The sequence below is a fragment of the Callospermophilus lateralis genome, unplaced genomic scaffold (assembly GCF_048772815.1).
Source record: "Callospermophilus lateralis isolate mCalLat2 unplaced genomic scaffold, mCalLat2.hap1 Scaffold_65, whole genome shotgun sequence".
Lineage (NCBI taxonomy): Eukaryota > Metazoa > Chordata > Mammalia > Rodentia > Sciuridae > Callospermophilus > Callospermophilus lateralis.
This window is the reverse complement of record NW_027514826.1, coordinates 5,197,803-5,214,163: the sequence shown is the minus strand read 5'-3', so window position 1 is coordinate 5,214,163 and position 16,361 is coordinate 5,197,803.

Below are 16,361 nucleotides of genomic sequence, written 5' to 3'. Positions count from 1 at the left end.
AATGGAACCTAGACAAAATTTTATTCTAAGACTCTGAAGACCGATTTTTTCCCTTTAATATATAAACTTAAACCTAACCAAAGAACCCTAAAAGCCATTAAAAGGGGAATATAGACATCCATGGAACTTGTCATCACTTAATTATTAATTCTCTAGAGCCTCCTATCAAGGTCATTCACTGTAAGACTATGTTCTGACCATAATTATCTTTAGTTAGTCAAGCTTTATGTTTGTGAAAGGAATGTTCAAAATCCTCCCCATTATAAATTGTAAAATGTTTAAATTACAAAGTAATAAACGTTCCACATTGTGTGCTTTCTACACAATGTGGAACATTTACTGAGCTTGCCCTGTGAGTCAGTATTAATGAATTAACCATAGTGGTAATTACCTATCTTTTAAAAAGTTAAAGCATTGTAGGAGATAAGTGGTTGAAGTTGAAGTAAGGTAAATATATGCATGACTTCAACTTTCTCCTTTGTTTCTACCTTCCTTTCAGAAAATACTATACATACTCTAATTTCAACTGTACAGAAAGATTCTATACTCAAGAATCAATATTACATAGACATGACCTCTGATTGTCAAAGCAATGAATTTGTAAAAGACTAATAATGAGTGCAATCACGTGTGCACATGATGACTAATTCCATTAAACATACCTTATTGTCAGTTTCAAACTGTCTTTCCTTTTATATCCAGGCTTTTAAATGACTTATACAGTATTTAAAATATTGTGGATGAAAGGAAGTAACTTGAAGCTAAAACCCAAGTGAGTACTCTATTGAATAAGTGGTTACTAAATGTGACCTTAAACACAAAACTAGTGCTCTTGAATTCATTTGCATTATTTTTCTGAGGATGTTTAGAGTTGAATACTTCAGAAGTTCTCTCACTCTTCCAATTACTTACTTGAAATTTATATATATTATATTTTGAAGTTTCATATTTATATATAGCAACAGACAATTTTAGATCTGTTAATATATAAACTTATAATAAAGGAAATTGTTTTAAAATACAAAATTAAAACAATTAATATGCACAGAAGATCAGAATCCCCCCAACACACAAAAAAGAAAGAAAGAAAGAAAGAAACTCACTGTGTTTCTTCACACTGCATTAGGGACCTAGTTTTAAGAATGTAAGAGAACAGTATCACAACTAAAAACATCATACTATGTGTACAATTTTAAGTCAATCTTATCTTCTTTTCCAGATTTCTAATTATTTTACTCAGTAAGAACAAAATAGCCCAAGTAGTTAAAACTCTGCCAAGAATTCTCATAAGGTGAACATTTTTAAGCTACATTAATATTTTCTAAAAAATTTTTTTGAATACTGAAAACATAAAATAACAAGAAACAAAAAGAAAAGAGATTATTTGTTTTATTTCCCTATTAAGTTCTATTAGCCTCTATAGTATTTTTATGTGAGGATTCAGAATAGACTTTTATATTCTGTGAGAAAAATTTAAAAGTGCTTCAAAACACAATTTGCCCTTGTTGTGGTTGTAATGTGGAAAATATTACATTAAAGGTTATATTCTTATTAAAGAGTAGCAACTCTTTAACATTTTAACATTCTACATTCATACATTCTACAGTATGTTAAAATCAAGACTATTTGCCATTTAAAAAGTGATTTCTAATTACCAAGAGTAATCTAGAAGAGCAAAATCTCCTAACTCACTTTAAAATTTTATAAATGTAAGTAAATAGTGCCGCAGTCTGGCTGGGCACAAATTACGAGCCACCACACAGCTTGTAGATTCAAACAGCAATTCTTTATTCCCGATCTCACACCGGCCTTCTACAAACACGCTCTGCGGAAATCCACGTTCTCTGCCCAAATCCACCTCCACTGGGCTTCTGTCTCCCAAAATATACTGTCTGACCCTAAGAACTCAAGAGGAACTCAGGCAGCAGGATATGCCCTATTCTAAATGGGAAACACCCTAATCTCGTATTATGCTAACCCGGGAACACCCTAAACAGGGATCCACCCTGGTCCTTGAGCAAGATCACCTTTCAGGAGTCCTTCCACTAGACAGCATGGGAGTACACTGGCAAGGAAATTGTCATACCTACTTGGTTGATGGCTCCCAGCATCTCCCCCCTTCTGATTAATTAAACAACAAGTAATGTGGCTTAAGGACCATGCCTGATAGGTTGTCCAATTCAACATATGGTTCTTACCTGTCATTGGAAAACTGACCTTTAGGCATCAGTCTCCTGTCTTAGGTTGATACCACTGCAACTGGATCATACCTGTCACTGACTACCGGTCCAGCATATAGCCATTGGCCCCCAAATTTAGACCATCACTAGCAGAAGGGAGGAGGATACAGAAATGCCATGACATCAAGCCAATTGACATTTCCTTTGGAAAAATTGCATCACTGGTGACACCATCAGCAAAGATATGCCATCATTACCACAATTTGCTGCACTAAACGATAGTTACGTAGTCCAGGCAAGTTCTGCAAGTGATTCAAAGTGGAGGAATCTATCAATATGTCCGTCTCCTCCCAAAGTCCGTTTCCTCCCAAAGTAAGTTGACTCCTTGATTGAGCATTACTTGTTGAGTTTGTCTTCACCGGCACTGGGATGAAGATAGGAATTCTGGCAATGATGCTAAAGAGACATTATCCTGAAAAGAATTATTAAATATAATGAAAAGGAAAGGTGAAAGTAAACAAACAGATCTGTTAACCTTTTTTAAAAACAATCCTTAACAGCTGTTTACCTGATTTAAATTAGTAAACAAATAGATCTGTTAACCACCTTTAAAAACAATCCTTAACAGCTGTTTACCTAATTTAAATTAGGCCATTTAAATCACGTGAATAAAAAAATAATTCGGATCCATTTTCTCATGAGCGCTCCTCATATATGAAATATGGACATACGCACACACAGACATACAACACAAAACACAAATGTGCAAACAAACGTACAACACATAAGATAATAATAAAGACCTTGTAGTTTTACCTAGGTGAAATCTCCATTGCAATGTTTAAAAACTCCAGTCAATAAATAGAACTGATCAAAAAAACATTAACCTAGGTGTGTATAAACTCAAAAAATAAAATAGAACCTTATGATGTGGAAAAATGCAATAATAAAATAGATATTGAAAAAAGCACCCTGGTTAATCACTGTCGCAGATGTAAGAATGGCCAATCTGGAGTTCTGGATATCAGCTGTTATGGATTTGAGTCAAATTATCTTATTTTTGGTCTGTAGAAATTGCTTTAGTTAGTCTTTCTGGAATCCAAACCGGCTGCTGTTCTCACTGAGGAAAAACAAAAACAGAATCCTGACTCCAGACAATCACTGGGTCAGGACCTTTCCATTGTCCTGTTAGAATATCTTTCCAAAGTACCTTAGGCTTATGAACATTTTTTGGATACATATGTCTTTCCGCAGCACTAAGTCCTGATGAATCCAAATTTAAAAAGTTTAGAGTAAAAAGGGTTATTTTAAGTTAATCTTTGGGGGATAAATACCCCTTTCAAATTTTTAAGATTAACTAGGCTTCGAATGACACAATCTTTCCTCCGTCATAAAGGCATCTTAATCACCTTCAAATTAACCTTTTAAAGCCTTCCAATTATCATCTATACTGTACTTTTAAATGTACTTTTTCACCACCTACAGCTTCACTCTTTTAAATGAGGCTTAGATTCTGTTTAAATCGCTTTCATGTTAGTGTACATGGCTGCCCTTCAACCAAAGGCCTTTTTTACTACATTAAGAAGCATTGTCTTAATCTTCCATGTACAAATACCTTTTTCTTCTTTCTTCCTTTTTCAAGCTTTTAAAGTACAACTTTTTACTTTACCACACAGAGATTATCTCATCTAGAAACATTTCTTTTTCTTTTAACCTTCCATATTAAAATGTATTTTCACATCTTGAATCTTTTTATATCTCTTTTTAAGCTGTTAACCCTTTTTATAAATTCACATTCTGAAACAACTCTTATAAAATTTCTGATTTAGACAAATTACTCCCCTTTAAGAAGATGAAAGACTTTCATGTTTTTTATGATACTATAATACTATAACTGAAACCCAACTGAAAATTTTTCTACTCTTTGTATATAAATTACACATGATAGAATCTTAACACTTAGTATCCTTGTTTCGGCAAAGACACAGACCAAAGCAATATTAAACCATTTTCCATTCACCAATTTATGAAAACACACATAATGTTTAAGTATATTACCTTATGGAACTTCATAAGTAAAGAGTAATTGATTTCCTATTTAGTGGTTGATATTTTAACACTTTAGCTTTGTAAATTAATCAGATGTCTGTAAAAACCAAGATCTTAGACAAGTGTAGTAAACAGAACTGACCATCTCTTTCTTGTTGAAGAAAAATCCTTCTACAGGATATCATGATGGTCCCATTGATATATTTAATAACTTCTTGTTAAAAATCCATGGGCTACATTTTTGTATTGTATCAACATATGCCCTAATTGTTTTGGGTCTTATTGGGTTGCCTCCTTTCTCTAACAATTTCTCTTCCTCGGGAGTGAACAACTTCAAACCTTGAGTCAACCATTTTCCCCAGTTTGCCTGAGAAAGTTCTAGGAACAGGCAACTTGAAATAAAAACAAAATAAATCAAAACAAGAAAATACTGTTTTTTGAAATGGTCACCCATTCTCTCACCTTCCCTCAGGAGCGAGCAATTTCACTTACCCCCAAGCTTCAGGCATTCCGCATAGGAGCCACCAGATGCCGCAGTCTCGCTGGGCACAAATCATGAGCCACCACACGGCTTGTAGATTCAAACAGCAATTCTTTATTCCCGATCTCACACCGGCCTTTTACAAACACGCTCTGGGGAAATCCACGTTCTCTGCCCAAATCCACCTCCACTGGGCTTCTGTCTCCCAAAATATACTGTCTGACCCTAAGAACTCAAGAGGAACTCAGGCAGCAGGATACGCCCTATTCTAAACGAGAAACACCCTAATCTCGTATTATGCTAAACCGGGAACACCCTAAACAGGGATCTGCCCTGGTCCTTGAGCAAGGTCACCTTTCAGGAGTCCTTCCACTAGACAGCATGGGAGTACGCTGGCAGGGAAATTGTCATACCTACTTGGCTGATGGCTCCCAGCAAAATAGTACCTAAATTTTACAAACCTTTGAATACAAATTAATTATCATTGTAAGTATACAGGCAACCCTCCATTTCCACAGACTCTACATCTATGGAGTTCACACTTGAGCTGAAAATAGTCATGAAAAAATTTTTGCATAAGTACAGACTCCTGTTTTCTTGTCATTAGTCCCCAAATAATGCAGTATTGCAACTAGTTACACAGCAGTTACATTATACTGAGTACTGAAGGTAATCTGGAAATCATTTAAATTATATGGGAGGAAGTACATAGGTGATATGCACATACTACACCATTTTTATTCAACAGACTTGAGTATTATGAATTTTGTTATGCAGGGTGATCCTGGAAGCAAACCCCTGTAGATTCCAAGGGACAACTGCACTTCACTCATTACACCCATCTGTGTTTTATGGCACCTATAGTAGAACCAAAAATGTTTCTAGAATTATTTATTAATTAAAACATCTTAGCATATTGTTGATCTCCTAAGAGTCTTTTTTATCTATCTCATATTTTTTTTATTCCAAACTTATCCAGCAAGACTTATTGTGGGCCCTGCCTTGTGAGGCTCTGCTCCTGTCCTCTGGAACTATGTTAATCCAAAAGTTATTGAGTTCCCTTGAGTTTTTATTGTTTGAAGTCTACCTACATTTTGCTTTACATAAGGAAATGATGAAATACCACCTATCAAATTCCATGCAATCTGAGTCACCTAAGTCTTGAAGCAGTTTGCTTGCATCCAGATCTTAATTGTCCTTCTGAAAATAAAAGTATCAGTCGCCAATGGTAGCTGATTACCTTTGCAGGCCTATAAACATGGTCCCTGAGGTGTGGTTGGAGAGTCATGGTATCATTTTGTCTTTTCTGCCCCACCCCCAATTTTTAAGAAACCATTACCTTTTAATACAATTCTCATCTTCTCCTTCAGCCAAATTCAAAAGCTCCAACAGTGTAGTTCCTGAAAATATATACCTTCAACTGAGCCCTATTAGAATGCCAATCCACACATGTCACATATAAATACAAAAAAAAAAAAACCTGTATTTGAATACTTGAGGAACTCTAAATATCACCACATGACCCTATCTATATCCTTAATAGTTTTGCTCAAAGTGCAGAAAAGGGACATTAAGTGTCATGCCAGCACATCATGGTGTTTGAAGTCTATTCAATTCTTGTGCATAGGATATATTTTTAAACTTTATTTAACCTTCAGAGATAAGCCAAAAAAACATGTCTATTCTTACCCTAATGTTCCAACATTTGGTATTGTGGGTCCTTGTCACTCATCTTAATGTATGACATCTCCGGCAGCAAATGGCACTTTTTTAACAACAGTGCTTCTTGAGTTTATCAAAAAAAAAATTATAAAATAAAAGAAATAAAGAAACAAACAAACTATCCTAATGCTTCAGTAATAATAAGTGTATTATGTGACATTGTTTGCTTCTCGGTCCAAGAAAATGTAGCTTCCTTATTTAACTATTTGTTTTCTAATAAATCAGTTAAAAATGACAGATAATATTGGTAACACTGCCTTCACATAAGCACATATATTTATCTCATATTGCACTTTTTTCTAACCAAACCACATATAAGAATAAAAAAAGGTCTTTTTTTAATAGGTGAGCACAATATGTTTATTTTACTATTTTGTTTTTATGTGGTCCTGAGGATCAAACCCAGTGCCTCATGCATGCTAGGTAAGCACTCCACCAATGAGCCACAGTCCCAGCCCTAGAAAAAGTCTTTTTGATTTTGATTTTATTAACTGGTTTTGAGAGACAAGGTTAAATTTCAAAATATTTGAATGCATTAAGTTATGCTTTACTTGGTGATTAAATTAATATAAAATAACTCTGAAGTCATATGCTATTAACTCAATTTTTCTTCTTTCACATGTATTGTTTAAATGATATTTGCAGTTTTCCTCTCATGGAAATTTGCCATTATATTTAATGGTAAAATACTTAGAAAAGGACATGTTTTTACAAAAAAAAAAAAAAAAGATTAGCTAAAACTGAGTGTTTGTTGGATAGGGCAAAAGTCAGCATCTCCTTTTTCATGCATGATTTACACTTAATTTTGGCTTCTTTGAAGATCACTAAAATACTGCTAACCTGATTGTTTGTCATTTGGCAGATCTTTAGGCAAGCGATCATAAAAGCACTGAGGAAAAAATCCATTTTGCTAACTGGTTATCTGGAATACATGATCAAGCTTTACTTTAACAAAGATATAGGAGGAACCAATAAACCAATTGTGAATATAATTACTCCATCCAATATAGAGGATCGGGGATGCCAATTGACACTAACATTTTCTATTCCCAAGAAAAATGTTTTTGAAGAACTAGAAAAAAGAGGAGTTGTTGTAAGTATATTTTTCCCATTGCTACCAGGTTATTTGTGTTGCAATTGGGGGTAAATTTTGGATTTGTTGGTTTATTCATACTTGCATGTCATTTCACATCAATCCATTAGGATATATTTTGTGCCAAATAAGCTTTCAGCGCACTGCTAATTGTAGGGCACAGAGATGTATCTGTCATTTCTGATAAAAGAGAAGATGTCACAAATTTTTGTTGTGAGAAATGTTGTTATATAATTTACTCATTTTTAAATTATAGTGCAAAAAGAAATTATTTCATTATGATGCATTAGTATATGTTTTTCATTAATTCACTAGATTTAACTCAAGAAAACTCCAGTATACCTTTATTTAATCTATGAAAAAAAAGTAGTTAGTGAAGGATAAAAAATAAATTGGTCTTACTTAGAAGCCTAATAAACTCAGTTATTTTTACCCTTGTCAAAAAGATTTGGAGACAATTATCAAGAGTAGTAACATTGCAAGGAATATATAGTTTTTTAACCCCTGGGCCTATGTGGACTTTAGTCTCCTGAAGAGAAATACAACAAATGATAGGAATTGAATAGGACAGTGTGCATAGACTATATATTATCCCCTTGACTTACAATGTTGTTTCTTGAAGTAGGCTATAGTGATCTTCAGGGTCAGGTCAAATTTTCTATTCCTACAGCGTTCTTGCATATAACCAACTTCTTATCTGTAACATCAGGGATTAGATAATTAAATTTAAGGAAAATTTGCTAACACTCCCAGTAAGAATATCATTCATTTAAATTTGTCCAAGGATTCTACTCTGTCCAGGATTTCCCCACAGAAAAAATGAATATATGATCTATTGGATGGTGAGAGAAGATAATTATTGATTGGACCTCAGGCCCAACCCATTATTATTTTCATTATGAAGAAGAAAGTGATTCTGCAATCTTTGTAATGTTTCGAATAACCAATTAAAAAAAAGAAGAAAGTTTCAAATTACAGAAACACCATGTTTTACTGAAAGTGAAAAATTGCTTATGCATTAAGTTTCAAGGAAGCCAGCATGAATGCTTTATGGAAGTTTATCTTGAATGGACATTTTCAGTATGTGCTAAAATTTTTGTGACTTTATATTATTTTATTTTTCCTCCAGTGTGACAAGCGAGAACCAAATGGGATTCGAGTGTCTCCAGTTCCTCTCTACAATTCTTTTCATGATATTTATAAATTTATCAATTTGCTTTCTTCTGTACTTGATTCTGTAGAAACAAAAAAGTAGCAATGTTCTTATTATTAACTTACACAAATTTACTGAAAGATGCCTTATTTTACTACTATTCAATTTTTAATTTTTAAAAATAAATTTTAATCATTAAAAATATTTCAAAATTGATTTCTTTTATTGATTCTTTAAAAAAATAAATGTCAGAAGAATGCATTACAATTCTTATTACACACATATAGTACAATTTTTCATATCTCTGTTTGTATATAAAGTATTTTGACACCCAATTCGTGTCTTCATAAATATACTTTGGATAAGGATGTCTATCACATTCCACCATCTTAGCTAATCCCCTGGCCCCTCCCTTTCCCTTCAACCCCCATGGAAGGAATAGATCAAAATTGATTTCATGTAGATGGCAATAAATCACATGCTTTATATTAAAAAATATGTCATTTTTCAAAATATCTGTGTCCTTGTGAAATCCACATGGTTGTCCAGTTTCTTGGAATTTGGGGAATCAAAGACTATGTGTATCAACCATTAGGAACACAGTCTTAATTAGCTATCCCATTTCATGGTTATTGAAATGTTTTCTGTTTAATTTATAATTTGACAACTGCATAATTCTTATGGAATTCTTATGTCAGTATTGGAAATGTATTAGTTTTAATTTATCAAAGAGTATATTTTAAGACCTGAGATTGAACTGTCATATATATATATGATTTTGCAATGTTCCAAGAGTTCCAGGCAAAACAAGTACATTCTATTTGGCAATAGCTTTCAATTATTTTCAGTCACGATCTATGATAAGAAATATATTCAATATCAGAGACCCACATTTATAATGTGTACATCATACTTTATTGATTCTAAGACATTTTTGTCATGTTGAACATCTCTGAAATAGGACATATCTTTTTATTTTCAAAAAACAGCTTCTTGAAATCACCATTAGCCCTGCTTTTATGATCTCTCACAATGAATATATAGTATCTTTGATTTTATTTAGAAAATAGTATAAGTTACAAAAGATCCATAAGTTATTTGGCTGTGCTCTAATTTTATTACTTTATTTTATCTCATTCAAGAAATGCTGGTAGCTGGGCATGGTGGTACATACCTCTTATCCCAGTAACTCTGGAGGCTGAGACAGGAGGATCATAAGTTCAAAGCCAGCCTCAGCAACAGCAAGACCTAAGCAACTCAGTGAAAATCTGTCTCTAAATAAAAAATAAAAGGGTTGGAAATATAAATCAGTTGTTGAGTGCCCCTGAGTTCAATACCTGGTACCCCCACCCCCACCCCCCAAAAAGAAATGCTTGTTATAAATAATTCAATTGATTTCCCTACCCACACTTGATCTTAGTTGGTACTTTTCAAGGATGGTCTTTTATTTATATTATCATTATTTCTAGTTTCTTTCAATAGGAAAGTCCCCTGACATTAGATACTACTGTCTCTGAAGTACTGAATATTTGCTATTGAGGGGAATTAGGAAATGAGTGATTCATCTTTCAACTTCTTTATCCCAAATTTTTGGACCTTTCTTATCTACTGTGAAAACTAAAGTTATACTCACCTCTGTTAGACTTCCCTAGTTTTCCCTTATTGAAGCCTCAATAGTATTTATAAATTGACCAAACATGAGTGTACATAACCAGCAGTAAAAGGCCCATATATTATGATTCCTCTTAATTAAATAAATTTGAATAAAATAAGCTGACTTAGACAACTATTTTGGAGGGTAGAGTTAAAAAATAAGACATAAAACTCCAACATCAACAACTACCAACACTGACAACTACTCGTATTTATCAACATCTTGTCATGCACCTTGTTGTGATACATTATGTATACTATATCACTTAAGTGAATGATTACATAATTGCCTATGGTAAATTTCCCACTTCTTCACTGGGTGAAATTCATCTTCAGAGATGGAAGAGTTCCCTAACCCTTAAAACTCAAGCATGAGTGGCCCCATATAAGAGAAACTGTTTGTGAACCTCCCCAGGATGAACGAAACAGAGCAGGTGCCCGTTCTCAAGGAACACACAGATTAGTAGGAGAAACAGATATTAAACATGGAAACACCCAACTATGTGACTGCAAATTATAATTTTTAGGAATGATGAATTGATGACGCTGAGTTATTAAACTGATGGTATTAATTAGATGGCTGAGTGACAAAGTGCTTTTAAGAGTATATGATATTTCATACTAATCACATTAAAATTATATCAAGTTATACATACAAAACAGCCAAAGAATTAATAATCACCATTGTTCCATTAGTAAATAGAGCATTAGAAATCCTTTCCTTCTAGCTCACATTCACCTCCATCTCAAGAACCAGAGATAACCAATATATTCACTAACTTTGCCTAATTATAAATGTAATCACGGGACTGTTTGGGGATGTGGCTCAAGTGGTAATGCGCTCCCCTGGCATATGTGAGATGCTGGGTTCGATCCTCAGCACCACATAAAAATAAAATAAAGATGTTGTGTCCACCGAAAACTGAAAAATAAATATTTAAAAATTCTCTGTCTCTCTCTCTCTTCTCTCTCTATCTTTAAAAAATATAAAATAAAAAAATAAATGTGATCACATTGTATATATTCTGTTTTTGCTCAACATTGTGGGTTTACTGTTTTTTGGTGGAGTGATTCATCCATTAGTTGTCACCTTCATTGCTGAATAGTATTCTATTTTAATATTCCAAGTTTTACAAACATTTTAGAGACGATTCATAAACCACCTAAATCACCTTTACATCTGAATACAAATAATATTTTTTATAAATGGTGGGATATGATAATTCTATTATATTTCCCCAATCGAGATTATTCATATGATCTGTAGTTCATTTTTTTATGTCAGTTTTCTGCTTGTGTGTGTGTGTGTGTGTGTGTGTGTGTGTGTGTTTGTGTGTATTTCAGAGGTATCTGTACTTTCTGATTGGCCAATTTGCTTGGTATTTCATCAATTCTATACTGCCTTAATTACTATAACTTAGTGTGGTCTGGCATCTGCTCAATTAAATGTCTCAGTTTCTTCTTGTAAAGATTGCCTTGGTTATCCTGGACCCCTTTATTTTTAGTTATAAATTTAGAATATATCTAATTAAATTTAGAATACATTTATTGTGCTTCATAAAAACTCCTGCTGGGATTGCAATTGAATTGCAATTAAATCTTAATTCAGTTTCATAAGAATTGACTTATTTCAATGTTGAACCTTTCTACCAAGAACATAACATTTATCTCCATTTATTTATGACTTCTTTAATGTTTTTCAAAAAGTTTTATTTTCTCCATTAAGGAACTTCACATTTATAGTTCAACATTCTCCTATTTATAAGTGCATTATTATTCACATATCTTTTATAAATGTAATGTTTAACTGATAGTTGGCACTACATACACACATTTGATAACATTTGTACTCATTTTTTTATCAGAGGTACAATTCTTTAATCATTTAGCTATTGATTCTTTTTATCTGCAATATTCATTATCTGTGAATCAGCATAGTTTCATTCCCTTTTCAATTCTGTTATTTCTTCTATTTTTCTTCTGGTGGTTTGAGGTGTGCATGTGTGCATGTGCTCAATCTGATATTCTACTATGTAGAAGTACTTGTTCTTTGTTATGTTATTAAACTTTGCCTATTTTAACATGCATGGATGACAAAGTTTAAATTAGCCTTTTTGTTATCTTTCCCTTAATCTGTTGAGAATTGAGTGCTTTAACAGTATAGCATTTCTGGTCCAGATTCCCACTCCCACACATCTATATACACACATTGAACACTTTGCTCACTAGTCCCCTTTCATCCATATATGGATTAAATTTATTTAGAATTTATTTTAATGATAATTATTCATTAGTAAATTCTATTAGTCTTTGGGGAAAATACTTCAATATTTTTCTCATTCTTAAAAATGGTTTCACTTGCAGAATTCTATGTTGACAGTTTTTTTCTGTCAGGAAATAGAAAATATTGACTCACTCTACTTTACCTGGGATTATTGCTGTTAACTATTCAGCCACTCCTTAATCTATTGCTCTGCAGTTTTATTATGATTGTCTAGAAAGTTTTTTTAATCTATTTTTCTTTTCTTTTTTTTAATTTTCTATACTTCCAAAATCTCAGAATTAGTTCTCTTTTTAAGTTATTGGAAATTCAAAGCTATCATGTCTTCGATGACCTATTCTCTATTATTTCATATTGAAACTTCAATAAGATGAATATTAGACTTTTTTTACTCCCATTCAGGTCTTTAATCTCATATTTTCTATTTCTTTAAACTGATTTCTCTCCTGCATTCTTGATTAAAAATTTTATTTTTTATTTATTTTTTAACACAAATTTTAAAACATATTTTTAAGTTTCTAGAATTTTAATTGTACTCTTTTTCAAATTAGTTGGGTATTCTCAATCTTTTGAACCTGCTTCTGTTTTTAAACATTTGTAGTGGGCCTTGGGTGCACATCTAGATGCCCTTCACCAGCTGCTGTGTGCGGTGGCTGCCAACCACCTCCAGCTGCCTCCCTTCTCCCATTGGATCAGGATGCATAGAATCATTGATTGGGAAAAGAGTAAAAAATGGAAATAACATACCCTTTTGCATCAATGAGTGGTACAGATCTTCACACTGCTGTATTTGCTTCAAAAACCTCCTTCCACTTGTGGATTATGCCGAGATTAGAATTATACCTGAGACTCTACCTTGCTCTGAACTTTCCCTTCACTATTTTTCACTCTCTCCTTTCCAGTTTTCCAGATATCCAAATCCCAATGTCAAGCTCTATGTCCTGGAGATCCAAGATAAGGGAGCATTTTCCTCTTCTATTTATAATAATAATAAAATCCTTTATACTTGTTACCTAATATATAATGAATATACAGTTCAGTTGCTATTAGTTTTCACATCTAATGCCACCTTTTCCTCCATATTTTGTGATTGTTGACTTTGAGCTCTTTATTTGTATTGACCACTTTGAATTCTTTGAGGATTGTTTTTCCCAAGATTACTTATATTTGCTTCTGCCAGTTGCCAAGGATTACTGACAAGAAAATTTTAAAGTGATTTTTGGGGTTTTTTCAGACTATATGAACTCCATGAAGCTTAATACATAAATCCATGTGAAAGTCAATATGTAGTGACAAATTGTCAGGAGGTACTACTCTGGCTGAACTGTTCCATATTCCTTTGGTTGCCAATATTATGCAAGGGTTTTCTACCAACTTTTTCATCTTGGACAATCACAGGTTTTTTCATTGACCATTTGATGAACACCAATGAAGCTCGATGTTTTTTGGATTTGATAGAAACTCTTCAGATGAAAGTTGGCTTTGAATGGTGACTACTTCCCTGCCTCCTGATTTCATTTCACATTGGGGTTCTGATAATTTTAATTTCTTGCCATTTAATTTCAATGATTTATTTATTCATTTTTTAAAAAAAAGTTTGTACCAGGTACTTAACCACTGAGCCACATTCCCAGCCCTATTTATTTTTTTATTTTTGAGACAGAGTCTTGTTAAGTTGTTTAGAGTCTTTCTAACTTGCTGAGACTGGATTTGAACTTGTCATCCTCCTACCTCAGCCTCCAGAGCTGCTGGAATTATAGGCATATGCCACCACACCTGGCCCATTTTATTTTAAAAAGCTTACTACTTTTTTCTGGTATCTAATCCCCTACAACTTGCCGAACTGTCAAGAAACATTATAAGACTAAAAACATAAAATGTTTTCTACTAAAAATTTTCTTAAGTAGAATAAGTAAAAAAAATGAATTATAGTATCATAATAACTTAAGAAAATTTATAAAAATATAAATTATTTAATGTGATGACCTTGGGGGCTATTATAACATATAGATCCATTTGTGAAACATTGTTATACTTTTTTATAATGCTTTAATTTATTTAAAAAAACTGATTCAAATACAAACTATATAGTCAATATGTCATTAACTTAATTACAATGTAAATAAACTTTTTCTATTAAGCTCTTTATACTAAGCTAGTTTCTGCTGAATATCTTTCAACTTACTCTCTAGGTTTATGTCCAAATTATATATTTGTTCCATAAGCAAATTTGTTAAAGCAATGATTTTTTTAAGTAAATGGATTTGAACAATGTTCAGAAAGAAACATGAAAACACCCTGAGGAGAATCACGTCAATAAAATGCACCTGGGATTCTCTGTATTAGTATACCCTAAATATGGATTTGATACTATATGGGGCATATTATCTGCATGGTGTGCATGATATACCCTCTGCACACTAATAACATATATTTTAATCTAGGTAAGACGTATTTTCAGAGAACAAGATATTAAATGAATCATTATAAAATTGTGGTTTTAAATATTTCTGATGTTTTTCTTTTATTGCAATAATTGTTTTAATTCTCCAATTTTTTAATTTTTTTTTTTACTTTTTAGAGTGACTCTTGAATCTGTTTTAACACAAACCCAGCTATTTTTGATAACTTTGTTGCTCATGAAATGGCAAGGTAGAAGGCTTTCTTTGTGAATATTTTTAGCACAGACTTGATATCACGTATTTCTCTAATATTATCCAATTCCTTTCAAAAGAAAATGGTATGTAGAAACCAAAATCTTAACAGTAAGAGTGCTTAATGTAATTGACCTGATCATTGTTTTCAAGATTTTTTTAGTTAGTAGGAAATACATATTTTTTAAAAAGAAGTTAGATTTTTATGCCATAGTAACATTTTAAATTTCATTTAGGATAACAAAATTTTAAAAATTAACATTTTATTTTATATTTTTGTTATATTGAAAAGGTTAGTTCTAATTATTATATTAATTTAATTACTGGCTTCATTATATATGTTACCATTCTCACACATGCAATTTTAGAATTATTAGTCTCAAAGTCATAATGAGTAATATGTTCTTTATAATGAACCAGCAGCATGACTGTTTCCCTGAGTTCTACGAGACATTGTAGTAGTTAATTGAACTTAGGTGCAGCTCCTTGGTCAGAGCACAGGTAAAACAACCTACAGCATTTTTTTTGGGCATTAGAAGTGAGAGGCAGCCTTTTAGGAGTGAGGCTTCAACCTGTGAAGTCTGATACTGTCTCCAGGTTGATAGCATTAGAAGTGAATTAAATTAGAGGACACCCAGAGGATAACAACTTCAGAATTGGATGCAGGTGAAAAGAAATTTCTAGTCACATTGTAATGGCCAGAGGTGAATCATTCTGTCCTGATACTGAATGATAGAGTAGTAAAAACACTGCTCTTTTTCTATAAACTTACAGCCACTCATCAGATGCAAAATTTAGAATTTGCATTTTTCCTCATAAACTTTAATGGTCTCCTTTTTATTTAAAAAATATTTTAACATTAGGTAAAACATTCTGATGGTTTCAAATTAAAATCTGCAACATGAGAAATAGCTCTAGAATCTATTACTACTCCCTGCATTCTATTCTCGTCCATGTATAAGCATCTTCCCGTGTTTTATCTTCCTACTATTTTTTGTTCCTTTGTTTGTGAGACTTTTATTTGTGGTAGAGGGATTTGATTTTAGGAAGTCACACACACTAGGTAAATGTTCTTCCACTGAACTGCATTTCAGC